We start from the raw sequence: 12,790 nt of genomic DNA on the forward strand, positions 1-12,790 counted from the left end.
GGAATTTGCAGAGGGAGTGATTCACCCTGGCTCTGCCTCCCCAGGCTCCCACAACAACTGCCATTGAGGGGAGAAGCCTGTCTCTCAGGCAGTGCAAGAGCTGTTGGGACCAGACATCAAGAGTTCAGGAAGCCCATTTCCCTTCTGAACCCGTCAAAACTAAAATAAAACAACCCAGATAAAATTTGGTGTCTCCTGTCTCATCCGCTCTTTAAACTTCCGGTGATGAGGGCACTGCAACCTCCTTAAGGAAGCTATTTTCCTGCCTAACTATCCAAATACTCATAAAGCTTTTCCCAGCACCTGCCTCCACATCTTCCTTGCTACAAATTAAGCTGATTACTTCTTATCCTATCCCCAGTGGACACAGAGAACAATTAATCACTGTCTTCTTAAAACAAGCTTTTAAACATTGGACGGCTTTTCATGTTCCTTGTCAGTGTTCTTTCTGGTCTAAACCAACCCAACCAAGCCTCTCCTTGCAGATGGCATTTGCCACTTTGGCTGCTCTCTCCTCATCTCCTTCCACTGATTTTGATTTTCCAGCTCTCACTGGATGCAATGCTTTGCTATGGCTTCAGCAGTGGCTGATAGAGTAGAACTACTGCCTGTGTGCTACACGTGACATTCCTGTTAAATATACCCTAAAATGAGATTTGCTTTTTTGCAACATCACCACACTGTTGACTCACATTCAGTCTCTGACTCACTGTAGTGCCTCCCAGATCCTTTTCTGCAGTTCTGTTGCCTGGCTTGTTATCCCCCATTTTACATATAGGCATTTGATTACACCTTCCCAAGGGCAGGACTTTTCATTTGTTGTTAAAAAAATTCTTCTTATCAAATTACACCATTTTCTGGTTTAATAGGTAAATTAGCTACATTTGATCTGCAGAGAAAGCAGATCAACTTTCAGCCTCACGTTACACATTGGCAACAAAGAGAGCATGAAAAGAAGAACTTCTGTGTTCAGGCAAACTTCATATAAAGAGTTACTGTCTTATCAAAAGCATATCATTTTACTACTCCCTTTTCACTCTGCATTTCTACCTGATTGTGGTACGTTGCCTGATACCCACTAAAGCCACTCTACCACTACCCTCTGCAACTGAACAGGGCAGAGAAAAATGTAAGGAAAGTCTCATGAGCTGAGATAAGGACCAGGAGAGATCACTCACCACAGCAAAACTGTCATGGGCAATACAGACTCGACTTGGGGAAATTAATGGTATTTATTATCAACAAAATCAAAGCAGGATAATGAGAAGTAAAGCAAATCCTAAAAGCACCTTCTCCACACCCTTCCCTCCTTCCCAGGCTTAACTTTATTCCCAATTATCTACCTCCTCCTACCAGTGGCACAGGAAGATGGGGAATGGGAGATACAATCAGTTCATCTTACGTTGTTTCTGCTGCTGCTTCCTCCTAAGGGAGAGGAGTCCTTCCCCTGCTCCAGTGTGGGGTCCCTCTCACAGGAGACAGTTCTCCATGAACTTCTCCAGCATGAGTCCTTCCCACAGCCTACAGTTCTTCACAAACTGCTCCAACATGGATCCCTTTCCACAGAGTGCAGTCTTTCAAGAACAGGCTAATCCAGTGTGGGTCCCACAGAGGATCATGATTCCTACCAGGAAACCTGCTCCAGTGTGGGATCCTATCTCCTCAGGTCTGCAGGTCCCTGTTCTAGCACGGGCTTCCCACAGGGTCACAACCTTCTTTTAGGCATCCAGTTGCTCTGGCATGGGTCTCCTTCATGAGCGGCAGGTGTGTGTCTTCACTGCCACTGACCTCCACGGGCTGCAGAGGGACAGTCTGACTCACCATGACCTTCACCATGGGCTGCGGGGCCACATAGAGTACCTCCTCCCTCTCCTTCTTCACTGACCTTGGTGTCTGCAGAGCTGTTTCTTTCACATATCCTCACTTTGTTCTGGCCACAATTACCTCTGTGAAAAAACTTTTTTTCCTGCTTAAATATGTTATCACAGAGGCATTACTGTCATTCCTATTGGCTCGGCCTTGTCCAGCTGTGAGTCTGCCTTCAAGCAGGCTGGCATTGGCTCTGTCAGACATGGAGGAAGCTTCCAGCAGTTTCTCACAGGAGCCACCCCTATAGCCCCCTGCTACCAAAACCTGGCCACACAAACCCAATACACTGATACACCGTGATCTTAGTAAACAAGCAGTAGCTCACTCTAGCCTCATAAAATACATTTATTCAATGAAATTACAATTTGCTGTCAAAAAGGTACAGCAACATTCCAGGCACCACATCACTCTAGAACCCAACTAGTACCAAACAGAGCTGCTAGCAACTCATTAACTAGGTCATATCAACCAACAAGGAAGATAAAGCACACATTCAAAAAACTAATTATACTTAGCTAAATCCTTCAGGCCTAGCTCCACGAAATTATGCCTTTTGGTCCATTGGTATTAGATACACCTTCAATATGCATTTGATTAATGACCTATATGAAAGGATCAATATGGTTCTTGGTATTTTACCCATAAAGTCCATAACATTTGATTTCCAGATATGCAGCAGGTATTTTTAATGCATATACCTGAAATTACATTGTATCATACCCTTTTTGAAAGTGCTGCATGAGCTTACCAGACAAACCAGCAGATTTTAATTCCAGGACTTCAATGCAATAAGAGGCATTCAGAGTCCCTTAAGGAGGTTGGCCTTAGTCTCGCCACAGGACTGCTGCATTCTGTATCTTTGTCCCCCTTCAAAAAGTCAAAACAATCAATAATTTAAAATTTCTTTTCTTTGTGGTCTACAAAAAAGATCACAGACTGTAACAAGCCATAGTAAAAAATCAAACTGGCAATGAGCAGAAACTGAAACACAGAAGGTTCTGCCTGACCATCAGGAAACACATTTTTATTGTGAGAGTAACTAAGCCCTGACACAGGCTGCCCAGGAAAGTTGTGGATCCTCCTTCCTTGGAGATATTCAAAAGCCATCTGGACAAAGCCATCTTTTCTAGGTGGCCCTGCTTGGGCAAGGGGGTTGGTTGAGATGACCTCCAGAGGCCCCTTCCAACCCCAGCTGTTCTGTGATTCTGTGAATTTCACCAACCATCAGGAGGTCAAAAATCTTCCAAGAAAATAGTTGCTCTGTGGCCTAATCCGTTCCTTTTCAGCAGATCCTTCTGTAGAGTGATACTGCAGATAGCATAGAAAGGAATTTAACAATTAGGATGGGTTCCTCCTCAGGACAATACTGCTATTTTGCTTATTGCATGAACTGATTGAGATCTTTGTGAGATCACTTTAATTCAGACTTATGTAATGCTCAGAAAGGTCAGACAGGTTATTGTCTCCTTTCCATTATTTTCCAGATCTAGTGAAAACAGAAAGCATAGTGGTCAAAAGCATTCAAATCAAACTGTTTAATACTGTTCAATATATTGCTCACATCAGCAGAGAGGTTTATTCCAGATAAGATCTCAGACTAAAGCAAGGTCTCATCTTTTCTCTGCATCCTTAACACGTGGAAGCACAAAAGGAAGGCACCATAGCCTTCCACTGGCTCTTCCAGTCTAATGCACAGAGAGCTCAACCAAGCATGGGAGGGGGATATCATAATCTTGTCTTACCTTCCAGTGCTCTGAGGACCAGAAGTGAAACTGTTAAAAGTGAACATCATAACCTTCTATCTGTGTTCAGTGACTGACTTATCCACATGCAGTAAATGAAGATCAGTTGTCTTACTAGATATTTGTAAATAACATGAGCATTATGACTGGTACCTTAAGTTGCACCACAACTCGATTCACTTATAGGTACAACAACAACAACTGTTGGAAACTGAATGGAAAATTAAAAGAGTGCCAAACTGAATTAAAAGCCCCTTGAACACCTTGGAAAGAATCTCTCTTCCATTTTGTTTTTTTATAAAAATGAAGTATTTTGTAAGTAATACAGTTGTCTACCTGGTCATACCTTAGCACATATCAGTTGAAAACTGTGCAGTTGCAGAAAGAACAAGATTCACACTTAAGATAAGTGAAGGATTCTAAACTTAAGGTGAACAGGTTTTTCTTCAGCTCTTTCCTTGCTTCCCTCCATGACCAGTCATGAAGACAGCTGACAGAAGGTCCTTCCACATATCCCTCACCAGATCCTGTTCCTTCACACTCCATTTAGTTTCTGCAATTCAAGCAGATTCCTTTTCCCCTTGAAATCAATGTTTAATTAACACATTATTGGAAAAAAATGGGATGCAAGAGCAGACTGAAACAAAGCCAGCACTTTCCTGCTCTGCAGATGCAGCCAGTCCCATTAGACAGTTACCCCAGTGGAAAGTTCTTCCTCTCCTCATCCTCCTTCAGCTGCCAGCAAACATCATCCTCTTGCTTAGTTACCTTAATTTCCATCCTCATGGGACTCTTCCCCTTCTAAGAAGCGGTTCACAATAGCAAGAAAGACCAAAAGTAGAAGAAGAAGCAGGGAAGTTCTCTTTGTGTAGCCCTGAGGCCTCACCTTTAATTCTGCCATCCCCATGGGAGCAGCTTTGTTTCCCCTGATGACACTCCCATCAACATGGCAAGCACAGTGGAAACAGGATAGTGTACTTTGCCATGAGCAGGGGATTCTCATAGGTCAAACTCACAGATTCTAGAACTACACACAGCTATATGCACCCAAAGGCAGCCAAGATGCTACCAGCAAAAGGTTTACATCATACCTCCCCCCATCCTCATCAATTATTATTCTGTCCCATTCCTTGGCTCTCATCCGGCTGTTGGGAGGTACTTGGATGCAGGGGATGCTGCAGTACTGTCAAGGGCATTATAGAGGCAGGCCTAGGTCTTAAGGACCCTCCCTGCTAAATACACAGGCACTTGCACTAAAGGGTTGGTGCAACCAGTAACGGGCAATGGAGTCCATGAACTCCTGGCCTGGGCTGCTTTAGTTATGAAGAGAGACATCAGGATCTTTGAAAGAGTGTACTATCCTAGCATTGTCATTCCCAGGATCCAAAAGTGACTTGTGTTAATTAGTTCCCATGATGTGATGGATGACAAGCAGCAGGGCTAGGAATGACACAAGCAGATTGTGTTTGAAATAAGCCGTCCCTCACCATCAAGGGCAGAGAAAAGGAATTTGGAAAGGACAGGAGCTGAGTACACCACTGAGAGATGACAGGTGTGCTGACAGTTCCCCAAATCCCTGATACACTCTTAAGACAAAAAAAAAAAAAAACAAAACAAAACCAGGCATGGGACATACTTGGGACAGAACTCAGACACATGGCTGCAAGAAACACGGAGAAAGCTCTGAGGCAGGGGAAAGCAAAGCAGATGAAGGGCAAGTCCATCCTGTAGGAAGGGGCCATATTGCAGACAGAGCTGAACTTCTGACAGCTGTAAGTGAGCATCCAGCACCATCTGAAAAGCCAAAGCAATGCCTGCAGCAGCCCAGCAGCCCAAGAGGGTCAAGGCTTTAGCCCAGACGGAGGACTGCCAAGCTGGCTATGTGGTCTACAGTTCACAACAGCCGTTCACAGTGCTCAGAGAGCACTGTTTTCTGTGAATGGCAACAAGAATAATCACATTATCACCTTCCTTTAAGGAATAATGGAGGATCTTCCAACATCACTGGCATATTTCCACTAGGAGTCTTATTGTTGAACTTTCCAAGCACATCACTACAGAGACACAGCACTTCATCCACACAAGACTTCAGTAAAATCATAATCAGGTTAGCCCAATCCAAAGTTAAGTTTTTCTGAAGAGAAAAGAGAAAAAAGTGGGAGAAGGGAAGAGGGGAAGAGGAAGAAAGAGAAGAGGAAGAGGAAAAGGAAGAGGAAGAGGAAGAGGAAGAGGAGAGAAGAATGTATTAATAGAGCATTACAAGTGTAATCCACTGCACACAAGTAGAAAGGCAGAACAAACTTCTCCAGTGCTACCTTTCTACAAACATGCCTTGGTCTGGGTGTTTGGATGGCAGTGAGAAGTCAAAACACCATCTCTGATTCTCAGAGTCCTTTACACACATGAATTACCACTGTCTAAGTGAGGAGAAACCAAAGGAAAAAAAAAAAGCTAATGACTTGGATCAAGATTATGTAGTGTACTGGTTTCAAGACATTACCAATCCCTCTAGCATCTTGGTTTCCAAAATGCAAAATATCTTCCTCACCACTTGCTGCATGAATTAAGAATCAACTCTTCTAGACTGCCAGACTGCTATTATCTAGAAGATGGGGATGAGGGGGAGAAGAGAGCTGATAAAAATTTCCAAAGCTTAACCAAAATTCAGGTAATTTCTGACTTCAGTTTCATTGGCAATAGTCCCAAAATAAAGCCTGTCTTCTGTTCATGCTGATGTGGGGCAGGGGCTGATAAAGCTGGATGCATTTTTTAAAAAAATTAAACACCATGTCTCTTGCATCATCATCAGAGGTCACCTCTTATCCTGGCCTTTGGTCATCATAAAGTTTCTGACTCCTTCAGTTTGTTCTTGGGCAGTATCCTGAGATCCACCTGCACAGAGCTAAGGAGGGGGCAAAGGAAAACATCAAGGGGGAAATATACACTCCACTTGTCAAGAAAAATAAGGAGGAGGCTACAGAAAATAAAGAAGTTCAGTAGATTCACTGAAATACCACTACTACTAAAACAAAAAGGGAATTAAACTCTCTCTTCCCAGGAATAAGACAGACAAAAGCCCAACCATCTTGTGATGTCTGAAGGTGTCCTCTAGACTGAAGGTTGAAATACAATTTCAACACAAAAACAGTAAGAGTTGCCTGCACATGATGGCTTGGTAACTTGCTTAGAAAGGGAAGAAAGTAAGGGATGGAAGAGGCGTACTTATTTCCTTTTTTGCACAGGGACTTAGGTCTTAAAATCCACCGTCATCACTACCATAAATTACCTCTGGCCCCATCTGTTACTCTCTGAATGCTCTGTAGGAACTGAGTTCCCCTGTCACTTCAAGGGTGGAAAACAATCAGGACCAGGTATAAGTTCTAGCACTATGTGAAGTTCACTTTTCTCCACTGGCTGTGAAAGCTCAAGGAAGCACAACACTCAGAGCGAGCTACAAAACTCACATTGCAATCACCGAATCACACCTACAATAATGTTTTTTTCAACATTTCCTACTCCTGCTAACAAATAATTTATAAAAGCAGGCTCAATGTGCCACAAGAACACGCTAGTACTTTAATCACTGGGGAAAAGGAGAAACCATAAAACCAGGGCCCACCTTTGCCCTGCAGGGTACCAGGGAAGTACCTGGGAGAGAGCCTCCACAGGAGGGGAGGAGGCATGCAGACCCTGCAGCACACTCTGCCTGTGTCTCAGCTGCCACTGCATCACCTTTGAGAGCAGCCATATAAGAGTCCAATATAAGAAAGATATAAAGCTATAAGACAGCATTCAAAGGGGGGCTATGAGAATAGCGAAGGGCCTTGAAGGAAAGCCTTATAAGTAGCTGCTGAGGTCACTAGGTCTGTTCAGACTGGAAGAGACTGAGGGGAGACCTCATAGAAGTCTACAACTTCCTCATGAGGGGAAGAGAAGGGACAGACACTTAATTTCTTCCCTCTGGTGACCAGTGACAGGACACAAGAGAATGACATGAAGCTGTGGCAGGGGAGGTTTAGGCTGGATATTAAGAAAAGGTTCTTGAACCAGAGGCTAGCTGGGCACTGCAACTGGCTTCCCAGAGAAGTGGTCATAGCACCAAGCCTTCCAGAGTTCAAGAAGTGCTTGGACAATGCCCTCAGGAACATGGTGTGATTCTTGGGGCTGTCCTGTGCAGAGCAAGAATTGGACTTCCAACTCTGGATATTCTGTGATGCTATGATTCCTACAAGCACAGCAGCTGCAGCATGATAGTCATTTCCAAAGTGACTGGGGTAAAAGGGAGAACAGGAAGACATCAAAAAGTAACTACTGGTGAAGCTGGGCAGCTGAGGCAAGATTGACTTTGGTGAGCATAAACCGGGGGAGGAGCAGACTCTCCAGACAGGACCTACACCAGCAACGTGGGGCACTGGATACATCCCTACCTCTGTAGTTTACCACTGCACCTCAAGGTCAGAAAGAAAGAAGAAAAGCAAAAGGCAAACAACAATAGGTCTGGACAGATCTATTTATTCAACTTTTGTTATTGCTTCATGACATGGAAAAATCCAGAAACATGGAGGCCTCAGAGCAGGCAGCCACACAAAGAAGATGTGAAGAAGCAGCTGGTGAAACCACAGGAGCACATTCCTCTCACAGCTCCCCTCTTCCTGCGTGCGAGCAGCCCATGACTGAGCAAGAAGGTGCTTCACAGGCAGAGAAGGAGGGTGCTGAACAGGTCTCTGTGCCTTAGAGAGGGTCCTGGACTTCCTGAAATGCAGAGAAAAGCTTCCCTCTCACTGCCTTGGCTCCCCCATTCCTGCACCCCAGCCACACACAGCCACTCACTGAGGCTTGTGAAGCCTTTCTCCACGTTCTAGCTGGTGGAAAGAAGGAAGGACAAATGGATTAAATAAGAAACTACCATCTCCCTTTGCTCTCCCACCCCAGCCTCTTCCCTTCTCTACTAAAACATAAAATGCCATGGCTCTCCTGCATATCCTACAAGAGAAACACAATGAGCTTTTCCCCGCCTCTCTATCCACCACCCTCCAGGCTCCGGCAGGGACTGCATGGAAATGGCGATATTCCTGTATCATCTGGATCAACAGCACGGGTAAGCTCAAAGAGGGCAAGAGAGGATGGCACAGGAGGATGAAGCAGGAAGGCTTTGTTCCATCCTGGCTCCAGTGCAGCCCACCCCTTCTCTCGATCGCCATGCCCTCCAGCTTGGACTTGCAAGGAGGCATTGGAAAGGGAAGGGACCTGGGATGCTTATGAATTTTGTTTCCCCCATCAAGGGGACAGCTCACTCCCCCGAGCATGCCTGGCTCTGACAGAGCTCCCTGGAGTAACCTCTATTCCAGTGTGTCGCAAGCATGTATTTCACGGATGGTTACACTGAATCATTATCACCAGACGTTCATTTGACCAAAATAATGTTATTAGCATCATCAGGTCCATTTCCCCCCACACAATTTCTCCCTTCCCAGTACACATACACTCCCTCCAACCCCCAGGCCCCTATCATCCCCTACACAGGGCACACCCCTCCTCAGCACAAAATCTCATGATGTGTGACACAATGACCAGGAAAAGAGAACAGCAAGAGGGGCTGGCAAAATGGATGGACGTACCTTTGGCATTTACTGTGTTCCTTACCCTCTGCCAGTTTTTATCAGCCACACGCACACACAAAGCCGCACACGCAAAAATCAGAATTAAATCACAGGCTATCCAAGGTACATGACTATTGGTGTATCAGTGTGCCCAAGCTGTGGTCACAGTCCTATTGGGAACCCAAATCTGTGTGGCATGAAGCAAAGGTCATCATGCCACTGTTGTGATGCACTAAAAAAAAAAGCCGCAGAGCCATCAGGATGTAACACAGAATTTTCTCGTCAAGGGATGAGAAACCTTCGGGAGGGTGGGGGCTGGGAGGAGAAAAGCGGGTGTGCAGATGGGGGGGATGGGGGAAATAGCAGAAAATGGGGAGGAAAATGAAGAATACAAAGCTCCACTTTGCTAATCCAAGATAGACAATCCATCCCTTCCCCCCTCTCTACGCCCTCCCTCCCCCCGAAATGTTGGTGCAGATGGATTTCTGTATCTTGGTTTTGCAGCAGTGGGTCTAATGACTCCCATACCAAACCCCCTCGCTATGATAACCCCTCCCACTATTTTTTTTTAGACCAGGCTGAAGAATAATGTGTTTTTAGAGATAATGGGTTTTATAAAAAGAAAAGAAAAAGGGACGCAGCGCAGACATTATGCGAATAAGCTGCTCCCCGCATCAGCCCCATCTTCTCCCAACTACACATTCTGATTTCATCCCCTCCCGTCATTCTCCAGCTTTCCCCATCAACTCCCCCAAGGAAAGGGAAAAACACACAACACGATCTGGGTAACCGATCTCAAAATCCCAAGCACTAATCTGCTTGAATTTGTTCTTCCCCTTATATAAGCAGCAGCACGTCAACATGTTCAGTGGAAACGCAGCGTAAAATGAGGCCAGGCTACAGCCATGGAACAGGGGCGATATCGGGAGATATTGCATCTATCGAGAAGCCATCACCACCAGGTTGATGAAATCAAGTATTGGGCTTCCAGCCGTTCCGTTCCTTTATTTATTTATTTTTCAATGCTTAGTCTAATTTTACTTTATTTCATTTTGGTTTCGCTCTACTTCATCATTTAAAGGACAAAAGTGAAATAAATAATTAAAAGCCTAGGGACATACCCCACCAGAAGGTGCCCGAATGCTCCAGAAAGAGAATCCTCACCTCCTAACTCTGGGTTTGTTGGGTTTTTCTTTTTAATAAATAAATACAGTCCTGTTGCTCACATTATCCCCAAACTTCCAATGTCCCCAGCTGCACCTCCCTACGCCCGAAAACCAGATACTTTGTTAGAGAGTGACCAACATTTAAAAAAGTGTCAAATACCGAAAAGAAACCGATAGAGAAATGGAAAATTATGCCTATACAATAATCTAGTTCGTTCACCTGATAAAGTGCGTTCAGTTGCAAAAACGTGACCAATAACCTCTGCAGCCTCCTACCCCCCAAAATACTACCAACCCTTAGATAAACTTGCCTAACCTAACACCGATGACCATTTTAATTGAAACCAGTGACAGACGTAACACCCTTCTGGTTAACGTTACAATTAATGACTGGCTATATCATCACGGCAAACAAAACCTTTTGTGATCGGATTTTCTCCCACCTACTCAACATCTCTCTTAGACTTTTCACCAGTCTAGTTAAGAGTTCACCCCCTCAAAAAATAGCCCCTCAAAATATGCAATAAGCAGGTATTGGTGAGCGGTCATTGCAATGTTCACCTTTTTAGGAGGGCTGTGTGCTTATTCTCAGAACAATTGCGGGCAGTAAAAAATACAGGAGGGACAAGTACTATTTAGCAAAAAAAGAAATAATTTCTTAAAACTATTTGCAATGAAGCATTGAGCAGTTTCACCATGGAAAGGTGGAAAAAAAGCTTGGATAAACAAAAAGCTGAAAGTATCGTTTTTATAAAGGATTCAGTGTTTTTAGCCCCGGTTCTGCCTCCCCAATCCATTGGTTTTTCTGCTGCTAATCTCATGCCTAATGATTTTTATTGTTCTCTTTTGGGGTGGGAGAAAATCAGAAAAAAATATTGAAATAGAGAGTGTTTAATTTTAGTAAAAGGCATTCTTAAATAGCACTGTTTAATATGTTACTTCCTAGATACAAAAGGTTGCCATTAAAACAAATTTAAGAGTAAGCAAAAGACAAGTCACCTGCAAAGCACCAGAGTCGGTGCCCTTAGGTAGGAGAATTACATCACTCCTTGACTAAATGATGGGTTTTTTTAATTAAAAAGCTAGTGGATTTTATTTTTATTTTTTACCAAAAGAAAAGAAAACAGAAAAAAAGAAAAAAAGCCCAACACAGCGGTTATTTCACATACATTTTGCACGAAGAAAGCATGGAACCAACCTTTAAGGTCACTGACTGCCTGAAAACCCACAGCAGTCACTCACGGTGGAAGTTTTCAGGCAAGACGGCTACTAAATCATTAATACAAACAAATGGAAGGCGGGGAGGAAAGGCACTACCGTAATAGATCCGAAGACTTGGAAGAGAAAAAAAAAATTAAAGAAAAAAAACTTTCATCTTCAGCCTGTCTTCTTTCTGCCTTAGTTTTTTTTAAAAAAGAAATCCTTAAGCTTTAGTCAAACAGCAGGCTCACTCTAAGGGTCTCCCTGCTGTAACTCAGCGTAGTGTCTTCTTTCTCGAGAGTCCCCCCCTGCCCAATTTTCCACTCCAAAAAGCCCCGCCGTGGGAACTGCGATTTCCCAAAAAGTCGGGCCAAAGGAGCCGGAGCGTCCCGGGGGCTCGGCGAGTGCCCACTCCGCGCGGGCGGGCAGCGCCCAGCCCCGCCGGGGCAGCGGGCAACGGGGAGCGAGAGAAAGCGATCCGAAATAGTTGTCGTGAGGAGGGTGAGAGAAACCCACCCGCGGAGCTCCGGAGCGGCGGCGCCCAGCGCTCGCCGGGCGGACAGCTCCCGCCGATCCGTGCCGTGCCGAGCCGAGTCGAGCCGCCCCCCGCCCGCCGCCCCCTCTCACCTCCGCAGCCGGGCGGGCGCCGGCCGCCGCGCCAACTCGCGGCTCGCCTGCGCTGCGGGGCAGGGGGCTCCAGCGTGGCCCCAGCCGCGGAGGCTGCGGGGGTCCCGAGGAGGCTGGGCTGGGCTGGGCTGGCCGTGCCGTGCCGAGCCGAGCCGAGCTGCGAGAGCCGCGGGCGGAGCTGCGCAGGGCTGAGCGCGCCGCGGTGCCGGAGCAGCCCGAGCCCCGCGCACGCCGCCGCCGCCGCCCCCTGCCGCCGCGCCCGCCCGCCCGGCCACGGCTTTTAAAGAGACCGCCGGTCCGCGCCCCGGCCCCGACACGGTCCGCACGGCCCCGGCAGCAGGCACGGCTCCGGGCACAGGCAGAGACGCTCCGCCGGGCTTCACCTCCCACGCTTTTGCCGCCCCCACCCCCGCCAGGGAAGAGGTCGGCCGCTTTTCTGCTGCCTTCAGCCCGTCAGCGTCCCGTTCCCTGAGCGCTCCCTCACCGGCCCGGTACAGCAAGCGGGGATTTTTGCCACTCTGGTCCCAGCTAGGCGAAGGAGGGGAGATGCAGCTTATTTTTTTCTTTTTAAATCTGCCACTAGGGA

At 46.1% G+C, this 12,790-nt stretch overlaps 1 protein-coding gene across 1 annotated transcript in view; it reads right to left on the bottom strand.

Annotated features, from left to right (window-relative positions):
* Positions 1-12,374, bottom strand: part of NRXN3 (neurexin 3) — a 1,004,771-nt gene extending 992,397 nt beyond the window's left edge. The window contains exon 1 of the mRNA XM_071557744.1: positions 12,205-12,374. The gene's annotated coding sequence lies outside the window, so the exon portion shown is untranslated. The remainder of the gene's footprint in view (positions 1-12,204) is intronic.
* Between the last annotated feature and the right edge of the window lie 416 nt (positions 12,375-12,790).

The sequence above is a fragment of the Pithys albifrons genome, chromosome 6 (assembly GCF_047495875.1).
Source record: "Pithys albifrons albifrons isolate INPA30051 chromosome 6, PitAlb_v1, whole genome shotgun sequence".
In the NCBI taxonomy this organism is placed as follows: Eukaryota; Metazoa; Chordata; class Aves; order Passeriformes; family Thamnophilidae; genus Pithys; species Pithys albifrons.